This window comes from Leuciscus leuciscus, assembly GCF_965113295.1.
Source record: "Leuciscus leuciscus genome assembly, chromosome: 20".
NCBI lineage: Eukaryota > Metazoa > Chordata > Actinopteri > Cypriniformes > Leuciscidae > Leuciscus > Leuciscus leuciscus.
In genome coordinates, this window is record NC_138744.1 from 29,204,980 (window position 1) to 29,218,442 (window position 13,463).

The 13,463-nt window shown below is 36.9% G+C and overlaps 1 protein-coding gene and 1 long non-coding RNA gene across 2 annotated transcripts in view; one reads left to right on the top strand and one right to left on the bottom strand.

The window, feature by feature from the left end:
• The window catches only part of LOC309484140 (lysophosphatidylcholine acyltransferase 1), a 61,313-nt gene that overhangs the window by 37,532 nt on the left and 10,318 nt on the right, over positions 1-13,463 (bottom strand). The window lies entirely within an intron of this gene.
• Positions 1-13,463, top strand: part of LOC309484259 — a 159,585-nt gene that overhangs the window by 2,045 nt on the left and 144,077 nt on the right. Inside the window, exons 2-3 of the long non-coding RNA XR_014200793.1 lie at positions 975-1,382; positions 3,269-5,032. This is a non-coding gene — a long non-coding RNA (uncharacterized lncRNA). The remainder of the gene's footprint in view (positions 1-974; positions 1,383-3,268; positions 5,033-13,463) is intronic.

Sequence of the window (13,463 nt, forward strand, 5' to 3'; positions counted from 1 at the left end):
CAGAAAAACTTGCGATGATATCGTGCGTGCGCACAAGACAGCACAGAATAGAATTATCTTTCGCGCTTGAACGAAGAACACACACAATTATGCCAAAATGTATTTTTGTCGAGTATCTTTATAACATAAGAGCAGTCTTATGACGAACGTGAAGAGTTGTGCCTCGTGAGAGAATGAGTCCGCGTGTGAGTTCCGCGTCTCTGTCAACAGCGGCTGGTCTTAAAGGGACAGTACACTGTAGCCACTAATTATCTCTGTCATTTAAGTTAATCAAAGAACAAAGAGAACAGAGAAAAACACTCACTGCTCTTGAATAAAGAACTTTTGTAACTTTGATTAGTCAATATATAATTTATAATTAATGCAACACAGACTGTTTGATAATTTTATTCAATTTCTGTATGGCCTAGCTGTTAGACAGGAAGGGCACATATTATATTATATGCAACGTTTTTATATGTGGGTTTATGTGAGGATTGTTAACCTGTTTGATCAAGACATGCGACTGTTCTGACTTGTCCAATTTTCAGCATCAGTTTTTCATCTTGCATCAAAATCCTGTCTATTCATTGTATGCATTTGAAATATAGAGTTGGGTTCTGTTTTAATGTACCCAAGTGTACCTAAAATAAAAAGAGTTTAATATACAGGTTTGTAGCTCTTAATTTCTTTTTATTAATTAAACACTTGAAAACTTGTTCACTTTTTTTTCTTTTCTTTTTTTAATAAATATAGGATTTGTATTTAATATTCATTGAGTGAGTCGAATCTAAATTAATTTAGAATCGAAATTGGAAAAATCGAATCGAGAATCGAAATCGAAAATTGAATCGAGAATCGAAATCGAATCGAATTAGAGCTTGCGAATCGAAATCGAATCGAATTGTAACATCTGAATCGATACCCAGCCCTAGTATGGACTTATCTAACTCTGGGGGATACTGTGAATAAGCTAAAGTCCCAAAAAGTCGGAGTGTTCCTTTAAGCCCCGATCTTTACGAGTTGGGGCGTGTCAGTGAGAAGCATGGCGGAATACCACAATACTTAAGGTATTTAGCAGAGAAATTGCTAGACTTTTCTATTTACATTGAATTAAGCTAATGTCCTGCACAGAATATGATGGCATTATAATATAACAATGTAATATGTAACGATAAAGTTTGCAGTGGCTTCATAAATTAATTAAAAACATAAAACACCAAAGCACACCTGATGCACATTTCTTTGTTCTTCATTTTCTAGAACTAGAGTTTAAGAAACTTGCTCTATTATTGTGTAATTAATTAAGAGAAAGTACACCGCCATCTTACTCTGACGAAAGTGACTTGAACGCACATGGCTTCATAAACACGACTTCCCACTCGTAAGTGGGCGATTCCACAGTTTCTGTCCACAAGGGGTGTAATGAACAATATAGATTGAATAATACCCAGTTGTTGTTGTTTTTTTATTTTTAGTTCACTATTTTAGTAAAGATAGATGTAAGAAATAATAAAGTTACTTTTATCCCACTAAGCCTTGGAATTATCGTGTAATAAGACTTTATTTTATTTCCGTCCCCAGAAATTGCGGATGTCATGGTGGGACATTCAGTGCATCTGGATTTTTCCTAAGTCATTTCTTTCATTTCCTTTAATAAAATCCTGAATTTTGGCGCATAACATTTATTTTGGTGTGTCTTCTACAAAATACTAGTACTAACACTGAAAAAATAATTCCCTTAATCCACCACGATGCAATGGAAACATTTACTAACGTCCGTTACACTTTCTGTCCAAGCAGTTACGCACATTAAACTATGATTCTAAAGGAAGCAGAGATATCATTTTTCCATGTAATTCTATAAGTAGCAAAACGATAAAAACATCTTGTGTGGGTTAAATTCTCATATGCGTTGCTACATGATAAATTGTTAATAAATCGGGATAAAACGGGGGCCGAGATTTTCTGTCCAAAAATCATAACGCTCGTACATTTTATTCTGACGCTGAATTTCCATCTCCTAATGTCTCAACGGTTCTCATGTCAGAAATAAGATTGTCTAGGTCACGGTCGCTCTGCGTGGAAGGAAGAGTTAACAGGATTTCACGGATTTCGACGAATGTGGGTAAGTTTGTGGATTCTGTGCAAAAGTTTACGAACGTTAAAATGTTACGAACGTGGTAAACTTTGGTTAAGTAAACATTAAATAGGATCATTGTGGTGAGAAAGGATAAAAGAGTGTGCGAGTCGGATGATTGCGAGTGGTTTCGGACCGAAAGCGTCGTGTTCATCGTGGAAGAGCATGCATGAATGGTGGTTTTACATTTTGACAGATTCTGCACATCTTGTTCGTAAATTAGACGGACATTTTCAGTCTGTCCAACTTCGAACGTTGTTTTCTGCGTATTTTTGACTCATCCTCAACTGCCTTCCATTTACTTCTGCAGTAAATTAATTGTCCTTTAGTTAACAAATATTCAGGGTTACTTTGCATAAAGAGTTATTGGTGCTCTATTCAGCAGAATTACTCATTTTATCTGTCCACGTTACAAATGTTATTTCATTCACGATGTAGGATCTTAAATTTGATAGTATGATAACAGGTTATTTTAATGTGTTATGAACTTGTTCTATTCTTTGCCAGTTTTCATGAAATGGTATTATTTAGTGTTACTGAGGCAATCTTGCAGGATTGTTGAATTTTTTCCGTCCACGTTACGCACGTTATAACTTTGCACACTTGTAGGAGTTCCTTTGTCTTCTACATTTGGCAAATACATTTGAAAAATATACCTGTGGTATTTTTTTGTAATTTTGCTGGCTTTCAGTTTATGAACATACCAGACTCAAAAATGCACCTTTAAGTTTATAGAACAGATAATATTAGATGGCCACCCTGCCTGCATGGAAGTCCTATTACCAGTTTTGTGAACCATACACAACGCATGACTCGTAACTATACCAAATTAGGAACAAAGCAAAACATGAACTGGGATTCAACCAGAATTTTATTAAGATGAATTAGATAAAGTACACTTTCTGCTTGAACTTACACTGTTTTTCCGTCCATGTTACATACGTTAAATATTACATCAACTCAACTTTGATCAAAGTTTACTAGTTTACCATTGCCAGATTTATCCTGCCTTTCACACAGCTGTACCCCAGGTTTTCTCAGGATGTTAACCTGAGGACAATGGCTTTCTCCATGAAGATTGATTTTGCAGGCTGTTTGTCCTTGCATTTAGGCCTAAACTGTGGAATCGCCCAAGTACGAACTTCCCAGGAGGACTTGAACGCAATTATATCTCTTTGCTTTGTGCTTTGAACTTTTCAATGCGAAGCAAATAATCGCTTTGCCACTCTAAATTGGAGCCTTTCATATTATAATACTTAGGGGAGGTTTAAACACCTGGGGTAAGAGGGTGTGGCCCATGGGAATATCACTTTTGGGCGACGCCCCCCTCCCCCTCCCCCCCGGGGAAATGGGCCTGCCACCGCAGCTAAAAATAAAAACGGGGAGGAAACACTGAAACGTGTAATGTGTAAAGCACCTTTTTCATAGATTCACGTTTTTGAAGTTTTCATGGAGATGATAATGATATCTTTTTCAAAACTTGTTTTCAAAAACTTGCAAATTGAACCCTATTTCAAAGTTTGCATTCTCAGGCCACCAAAATGCTGTTATTGTGTAAATGAACGGCCAGCCAAGTTTCTAGCATCTGTAAAACCGCATTCTTCCATCTTAAAAATATATCCAAATTACCACATATGCTTTCAAAGAAAAATGCGAAACAGTTAGTTCATGCATTCATGACCTCAAGCCTAGATTATTGTAATGCTCTTATGGGTGGTTGCCCTGCACGCATAATAAACAAACTACAGCTGGTCCAAAACGCAGCAGCTAGAGTTCTTACCAGAACACGGAAGTATGACCATATTAGCCCGGTTCTGTCAACACTGCATTGGCTCCCTATTAAACATCGGAAAAAAAAATAGAAAAAAATATTGCTGATTTCTTACAAAGTACTAAATGGTTTAGCTCCCCAGTACTTGAGCGAGCTCTTAACGCATTATAGTCCTTCACGTCTATTGCAATCAAAAAACTCAGTTTATAATACCTAGAATATCAAAATCGACTGCTGGCAGTAGATCCTTTTCCCATTTAGCACCTAAACTCTGGAACAGTCTTCTTAACATTGTCCGGGAAGCAGACACACTCTGTCAGTTTAAATCTAGACTAAAAACACATCTCTTTAACCTGGCATACACATAGAAAATTATACATTCCTATTATTCAAATCAGTTAAATGATTATTAGGCTGCATAAATTAGGTTAGCCAGAACCGGGAACACTTCCTATAACAACCGATGTACTCGTTACATCATAAGAAGAATGGCATCTATGCTAATGTTAGTGTGGAAGAAATTTAATATGTTCTGTATGTTTGCATTTTCTTATATTCATAGAAACTTAGAAACATGATGACTTGACAAAAAATAGTGTGTGACAAAATGTATGACCGAGACAGAGGGTCCCTATTCAAGGGTAGAATATGATAAACAAGTCTAAACAATGTGTTAGTTATGGCTGAGACATATCTTCATTTAGCCTCGAGAAATAACCTTGGGGAAGCCAGGACTATAAAGAAGGAAGGATGTCCTCCTCTTGTTGTCACACTCAGCAGCCACTTTGTATGACTGTATGTTTGCTGACCTTTCCTTGCAAGGGAATAAATAATCTTTAAAGACAATTGTTACATGTTTGTCTCTTATTCAGTAATATAAATTTTTTGCCACCACATTAGTCTTTCTGTTTATTCCAAAGTTTACTGTATTCAGCTTGATCCAGGCCGTATCCAGATCAGATGGAGGACCTGCGCCTAGACACGACCAACGTGAAGAGTCAGCAGAGGTTGTCAACTAGACTCTCCCCTGTGAAGGCCTCATCGACACGACAGTAATCGGCAATGATCCTCAACAAACCCGTCTCCATACCGGCGTGATGACTCCGATCTTCAACCAGTTGGAACTGGATAATATTCTGATTGTTCCAATCCAATCTGACTTCTGATCTGTAATGCTGCTTGAATCATAATCATACACTGTTCGTTTGTTGGCCAGAGGAGAACTGGCCCCCCGACTGAGCCTGGTTTCTCCCAAGGTTTTTTTTTTTTCTCCATTCTGCCGCTGATTGAGTTTTGGTTCCTTGCCACTGTCGTCTTTTTCGCCTTTGTCGCCTTTTCACCTTTGTTGCCATTGGCATGGCTTGCTTAGTTGGGGACATTAAATTTAACATTTAATTTAACATTTAATTTAATATTCAACAATAATATTGATCTGCATGCATTGACACAATTATATGAGAACTGAACTGAGCTGGACGATGACATCACTGTTTACTCCAGAGCGGCTATATATATATATATATATATATATATTAGGGGTGTAACGATACGCGTATTCGTATCGAACCGTTCGGTACGAGGCTTTCGGTTCGGTTTTCGGTACGCATTACGTACCGAACGGTTCGTTGGACCATTTTTTTCTGCCGACCAAAATTTCGTTATTTCAAATGAAGGCGCGTCGCGGGTGGCAAGCGCGCTCATAGATGCTGGCGCGACCACAACATCAACTGGCAAATGCAATGTAAGGAACGAAACTGAGCTACTCTTATTGTGTTTGTGTGGACCGTTTATCAGTTTTGACCTGTGAAGCGGGACTCGCGAGCCCTATGCGCGAGCCTGATCAAGCAATACCACACAGCGCTAAGAGATCCAGACCAGTAAAGAAAGCATTTACATTTCAAATGCTTTTGGATTTCGCCACTGAAGTAATAACATCGCTGCGAGATCTAGTGAGAAACATGCACATTTCTCTGTTATTAAAGGATCAAACAGCGCTGACGTGGAAACCAGGAAGAAACATCGTGCCATGAATGAACTATCCAGTGTCCACAGATAAGCAACATTCACCATGGAATGGATTTGCTGTAGTAACACTAACTGCAAGGTATGGAAGTTTGTCAGGAATAGTGGGCTATAATGCTTTCAAGTAACATTACGTCTGTTTTATTTTGACATTATGAATACAATTGCTGCCCTCAAATGTTAATCTGAACTAAAATAAACCTTTGTTTATAACTAGCCTACTACTACAATATTACATTTCATTTTGTCCAAGGAGCTGTTTTGTTTTATATGCTCATAAGAAGAGTCAAGTAGCTCCATTATTGCTCAGTAAAAAAAGCAACAAAAAAAGAAATAAAAATTTTATGATGTTAGTTTCATTAAATAAAATAATAAAAAAATGAATTCAAGGAAATTTCTCTGGCATTTATTTATTTTTGCTGTAGCCTATGGAAAACGTACCGAACCGAACCGAACCGTGACACAAGTCTATCGTATCGAACCGAACCGTGAATTTTGTGAACCGTTACACCCCTAATATTAATATATATATATATATATATATATATATATATATATATATATATATATATATATATATATATATATATATATATATATATATAAACTAAATTAATAACTTTTTTACAACAAAAATGAAACATCACTGAACTGGACTGCTGGACTTTGAAGCTATTTTCTTCTGGAAACAAACTTGTTTGCATTATTTTCCTGTTATCTCTGTAAAGCTGCTTTGAAACAATCTGTATTGTAAAAAGCACTATATAAATAAATGTGACTTGACTAGAATGCTAGAAAGTTTTCTGTTTCCGGTTGAAAATGGTGTGTAAGTGGCCCCTAAGTTAATAACTAATGATTATTACAATGGAAATGAATCAATCAAAAACTTACTTAAACTGGACAATGACTTTCTTCTAGAGCTGCTGTACAAAGTAATATCTGTTCAATTAATTTCCTATTATCACTGTAAAGCTGCTTTGAAAAAATCTGTTTTGGTGACTTGACGCTCCCAAGAATATTTAATTTATTAAACGTTTTAATAAATGTCAATTCAATCTATTAAAGTCCCCCTGTAGTCAATAATTTTATACGTTCAAACTAATCTTTGATCACCAATATGACATTTAAATGTTTTTTCCTGTGATTTTGTTTTCTTCATGCCTTAATATAGCTTGAATGTAACTCTACCCTTTGCTTTATTTAGTATACGCGATACATTAAAATGCAAAGAAATTAGTCTCCGCCTATAATCACACAAGCTCTGATCCACTCAATCAACTTTACTGTAGTAAACGCTGCACAAAGGCAAGTGGAAATACTGGTTTAAAGTGACACTATGTAACTTTTCAACCTTCATAATATATTTCCAAGATCCTTGTGATGGTTCATCGACTTACAATAGGTTGAATGACACATCTGCCATAGTCTGACAGGGTCTGTATCGCTTTTACTGGCACTATGTAACTTCGGTGTTCGGGTAGTAACAAGAGCACAAAAAGAACTACAAAATTCGACTGCGTTACGGCATACGTCACTTCCCCCACCATTTCGTCAAATCTGGACGTGAGAGGCCAACCAGCGTTTGTTTTCGGCTTTTGTGCGTATGTTTTTGTCATGGGGGTTGTTTACACCTGGCCACTTCATGCATTTTCTCAGATCGGATAGCTATCCGATCGTGAAAAGTCCAGGTTTAAATGCCCTCCGAAACGCATTTGAGACGGATTTGAATCCGATCCCTCAAACCACTTCAGGAGGAGATCTGAGACGCATTCCAGACGAAACTGGACAAGTGTAAATGCATATGGTTTTTGAAACCACATATGTAAATTGTACTCCTCCCAAAAATGCAAAAAAAAAAAAAAAACGTGTGAGCGTTGTATAGGCTATTATGTTATATCCAGATATGACGACGCGCTGGAACACGCATCACCTCAGATGAGCAACTGCATCAAGCCAACGTGCAAACTATCGCAAATCAAAGTGAAAGTAAGTCGCAGACGCTTAACACACAATCTTCATCATTAAAAGTAAAGAAACGAAATGATCTTACCAGGGCTGTTACTGCTCTCTCTTATTGCGGTCTTTGATTTTGAAATTTTAGCTGATGATCTATAAAATGCAGCTCATATCTGTTGCTTTCGGTGACGTGCACTCCATTAAATCTGCATAAAGCGCAAGAATTGAAGATCGAATTTAAATCCGTTTCGCAAAAATACATGTGACCAGGTGTAAATGGAATCGTTTTGATAAATCAGATAGCTATGCCTCACAAATTAGTTTGCCAGCTGAACTCAGGTGTTGTGAGGTGTATTTATCACGTAGTCCTGAGGGATATATCAGACGACGCTGTTGATTGATTCCTGCGATTATCATGAGAACAGCTTTCAATATCTCACATAATTATCATAAATAAGCCTAACGTAGAGGTTGTAAATAGTGTAAACGAGCACAATTTGCAAACTATTATGATAAATTGCAATAATCATGTCTAATGACATCATAACGGCCAATGTTATGAAATAATGCGACGTACATTTAACTTAATTGATGTTATCTGGCATTTTGTAATGTTTACATTCCAATAAAAACAACACAAATTAAATTATACAGTAGGCCTAGACTATAGACTATTTACTTGTGATTTAGCTGCAAAAATGTTATAATATAATTTACGACAGTGCAAGTATTCCACAGCGACTCTAGGGGTCGCTGTTTGACAAAAACACAATTTCTACTTGGTGTGGCTTTAATTCAGCCATATATGTTTGAAACAGAAACTGATTCAGAAGAAGTGGAAGAGTGAATTATACAGGGTCATCTACAAGTTGATGTATCAGAATGGTAATGCCTTTTATGTTTTGCTCTATACAATGTCAGACACATAATGGTAATTAATATGATTAGCCTTATGCTTGACTAAGTTATCAAACAGCTAATAATGTGTTGCTAATGTTAGGCTTGTAGTGTCTGGACGAAATCACGATGACTTATTAATTCTAAGCTTCAGAAAGCTTTTAACCCATTGGACTCATTCATGTAAATCACAGTCCTAGCGCCAATGAGTCTGGATCAAATTGCTCCATTGGCACGTTAGTGTCATGGTAGAGATAAAACAGAAACACCTCCAAGCTCCATTGTGAGCTTCAAAAAGATCGTAATCACCTCAACTCCTCTCTCACGGAAACCAAGAAGTCCAGGTGGCATGGATGGACCTCTCAGAGACGCCCCAATACACATACATAAACATTCTTTGCATTTAACTCAGAATATAAGTCATTACAAAATGTATATGATATATTCCTGTGTGTATGTATGTTTCCCACCTCATATTAGCCTAGTTATGACTTTCTAGTTGTGTTAGTTGAACTAAGTGCTTATATTCAATAATAAGAATGTATCTCTAGTTTTGTATCTTCCAGACATATCGATCTTGGTACCGAATTAAAACCGGTTTGCCTTAGCTAAATATATAGCCTATAGTAGGTTACAATAACATGTATTATACTATGTTTACCATCCTTTGGAGTAGAAATGACAAATTCTGACACCATCATAAACCATGCAAATTAGGCTGTCAGAAGGAGACAAAGAAACTCTCTCCCGCTCAAAGTTTTCTGAGTGTTATTGGTCAGTTCACCCAAAAAAGATGTGGACTTAAGGCCTATTTATACTTCTGCGTCGAACTGCCGCCGTAGCTACGTCGTAGGCTGTGTGTAGCACGCGTACCCTTCGGCGTACCCTGACGTGCACCTCTCCAAAAATGTTACAACGCGTCAACTCTACGCGGACACAAGCGCTGTGATTGGTCTGCCAGAACCCCTCCCTCGGGGTTTCACATGCTCCCTAGGTGCGTGTCAACGCGGACAACAACGCAGAAGTATAAATTAAAACCAACACGTTGCCTACGGCATATAGGCTCCGGCGTAGGTCCGACGCAGAAGTATAATGAGGCCTTAAGCTTTCCTTAAAGGACGATGATGGTGGCTCAATCATCTCTCGCCGAGTTTTGTTTTGTGTCTTACCTCTGCCTATAGCCTATATTCATAATTGATTATAATTCGTTGTAGTTAATTATCTATATAGAGAGATACAAATACATGGGCTATGTATTCCCTTTTTGGGCGATTTAAAATGTGTAGTTAATAATTGATCAAAACCAGTATGATTAATTATTATTAATTATATATTCCCTTTATTAGAGCTAATTCGCTACAGGCTATACAAACCCTGTTCCCGTTGGCCATCTCAAAGTCAGACAGCGAATTCAAACTGTATTTTTGAGACTGTCTTTGGTTCACTGGACAAAATACTCAGCAATGGTGTTGACTTTCACATGGTTTGTCTTAAAGCACCACATATAGACATAAACCACATTCAAAAACATATTTTCACCACAGTGGGTCTTTTAAATGTTCCTGGCAGCAACAGTGTGCCGATTTGTTATGGGGGTGGGGGGACATTTATAGCTTTTTTAAATGTTAAAGTAAAAGTAATTTAACACTGATTTTATATGAATCCGTTGATTTAACTGACTGAAACATTTGCAAGAGTTACTCATGTATTTTCCACAGAGAAGGCTGTTGGCAAATTGTGTGATTGACACCAGGGAACCATAATATTTGCTATGGTCGATCCATTTAGTTTACCTGATAAATCTATTACCTCATGTCTGGAAGCAGGTTAGATGCTTAGACAAGACAGAGACATTAAGACATCTTACAGATCTTCCATGAGGAGGTGTGACATGGGACGCATTCAACAGATTACAACACAAATAAATAAAAGCTTTATTCTGCCCTCAATCCTAAAGTGACCAGGCTGATCCGCCGCCTTATCAAACAGAAACACGTCTTATCAGCGGAGGGGTATTATGGGATATCTCCAGTCAATATTTATCTTGCTCTTATCAACACTCAGCTGCATTTGCACAATGATAGCTTTCAAAGCGACCAATTAACATCACTAGTGCTGTGAGCGCTGGAAGATATTAATGGTTTCCAATGAGCCGCTTTATTTGAGTTGATCACAGACCAACAAGCTGCCAAATCCCATATCAGTGAGTAGAAGCGTGGGATGAGTATGCGCTAAAAATACATGGCGAGAGCTCAGGAATCAAAGATTTTGCTGATTCCACCAGCTTCATGCTGGAAACAAAAACAAAACTGCTGTCCAGCCGGGAGCTCCTTCGTGATGTCATTTACTCACCTTACAACTCCTATTTGTTTTTCTGTAGAGCACAAAAGGAGAGTCTTAGATGAATCGAACAACTCAAGCTGAACATTACAGCAGTATAACACTGATTAATGTAGTTGTTGAACACCAGAGCTCGACGGTGTGAGCATTTCACATTTGCAACTAAAAGTAGATTTGACCGAAGACTAAGGCTTTTGAAATGCTTATTGGAGCATAAGAAACAACATTTATGGGACAGTTCATATCAGACTGTATTGCCGATCTAATGTTATTGAAATGTGAGATTGGCAGTGAGATTTTGGTATTTCCCCATTCAAGTACATATTGCAAAAAAATATTGCAATATCCAATTATGTCGTCATCCAGAGCCCTGCCCCCGCCAGAGACAACACTGCCGACATACACCGTAAACACACATCATGTTGAGTTTGGCTGCACTTTATCTAATTGATAGCCTGTGATTCAGTTAGATTAATTTAATGATTGAAATGTTAAAGGTTTAGCTTAAACTAAAATAAAACATAAATTTGCTGTTATGTTAGTGTTGCTAATATTTACACATTGTTCTTATAAAATTTGTGTTTGGAATGAATTTCGTTTTATGAATACAATTGAACAGAACTTAATTTTAAGTTCATGGTGAAGGTGGACATTCTGGTGGTGATTGTTGATGTCAAATAGCAATGTGTCTTAAGATCTGGTGTTTCTCTTTCTTTTTTGGTTTATCGCACACATATTTCATGATGATAATGGTTTAATTTCCTTAATTATAACGGGTATAAACACTGTTTTTAAACTTGTATTCAAGCTATAATATATTTGTTACTTGTCTAAAATCAGGGATTAAAAACAAATTGGTTTGTTCTGCATGAGCAAAAAGGTTTTATTTATTCAAGAGCAGCGAGTTATTTCTTTGTCTTTTGTTGTTTGATTAACAATAAAACAGACAGCAGCAGGAATATTAGGCTAATGTCACTAAGACAATGCACGATCCGTTAGATCCGTGACGGTTTTGTACAATTTTGTTCCAAACCTGTATTAATTTCTTTCTTGTGCTGAACACATATTCGAACACATATTTCGAAGAATGTGGCTAACCAGACAGTTGCTGTTCCCCATTGACTTCCATAGTAGGAAAATATATAATACGGAAGTCACAAGGGACCAGCAACTGTTTAGATACCCACATTTGTCAAAATAACTTGTATTTCAACAGAAGAAATTTCTGTTTTATACATTTTGTGGCATCTTCATTTTTAGTTAAAAGTGTTCAGTGACAATATGCACTTCATACATTTCAGCGTTCACTGTTCAGTGACACTGTGCAATGCAAATAGCTTTGCTAATACATTGGAATGGGAGTTTTTATTTTTCTGCTGATTTGCCATGCAGCGGCACCGTCTCAACGTCTTTAATAAGAACAAATGTATATTTATTTTACACAGTAAACACTACTAGTGCTAGAATTTTTCAGGTAAGTCTATTTCATTTGTTTATTTGTTCTATTGTAGTTTGCTTTCTTTGCTCTTTCTTTATCACCGTTTACTTGTCTTCAGTAAGCTTGAGAGTTTTTTTGTTTTTTTTTTAGCTAGTATTACTTTTTTAAATGATATTGAAAATGGAGAGAAAAATGATGAAATTTCAATGCTATCAACAATTTTGATATCATAAAAACCTTAAAGCAAAAATAACTATATTGTAATATATTGATTTAACGTATCAAATTTAACTGAAATATAAATCTTACTGTATCGATTGGCTTATGCTCAAGCCATTAATGACTTGAAGATGAAGGCATTTGTATTTTCCCCTTAAAGAAATGCTTATAAAAAGTACCATATGGTGGTATAATAATGGTCTCAGATGATATTTTGGAAAAATATATTTGTCTTTTTTTCCTTACAATGAAACTCTAATATTGTTTGGACCCAATCTTTGTTGTGTCCAACAGAATAAAGAAGTTTACAAGGGTTAGGAATAGGGGTGTCAAAATTAATCGTTTCTACGATGCATCGCGATGCAGACGAGGACGATTCGGTATCGGTTCAGTAATAGACCATAACCGGTTATAATGTACTGACGCTTTTCTTACGTCATTTGTCGCGTACGTGCTTTGTTGCGGTAGCATACAATGGCAGAGGGAGGTGAGACGCGAGTGCGAGAAAATTAAAAATGCTCCAACTACTTTAAAAGCCAACATCTGGGCACATTTCGGCTTTTATGAACAACGTGGTAAGCACGACCTGCAGAAGATACGCGCTGTGTGCGCTCATGTCACGCACAAATAGAATATGCAGGAGGTAATACCACTAACTTGATAAACCACGTTAGCCGTTTTCACCCCGAGCTGTTATCGCC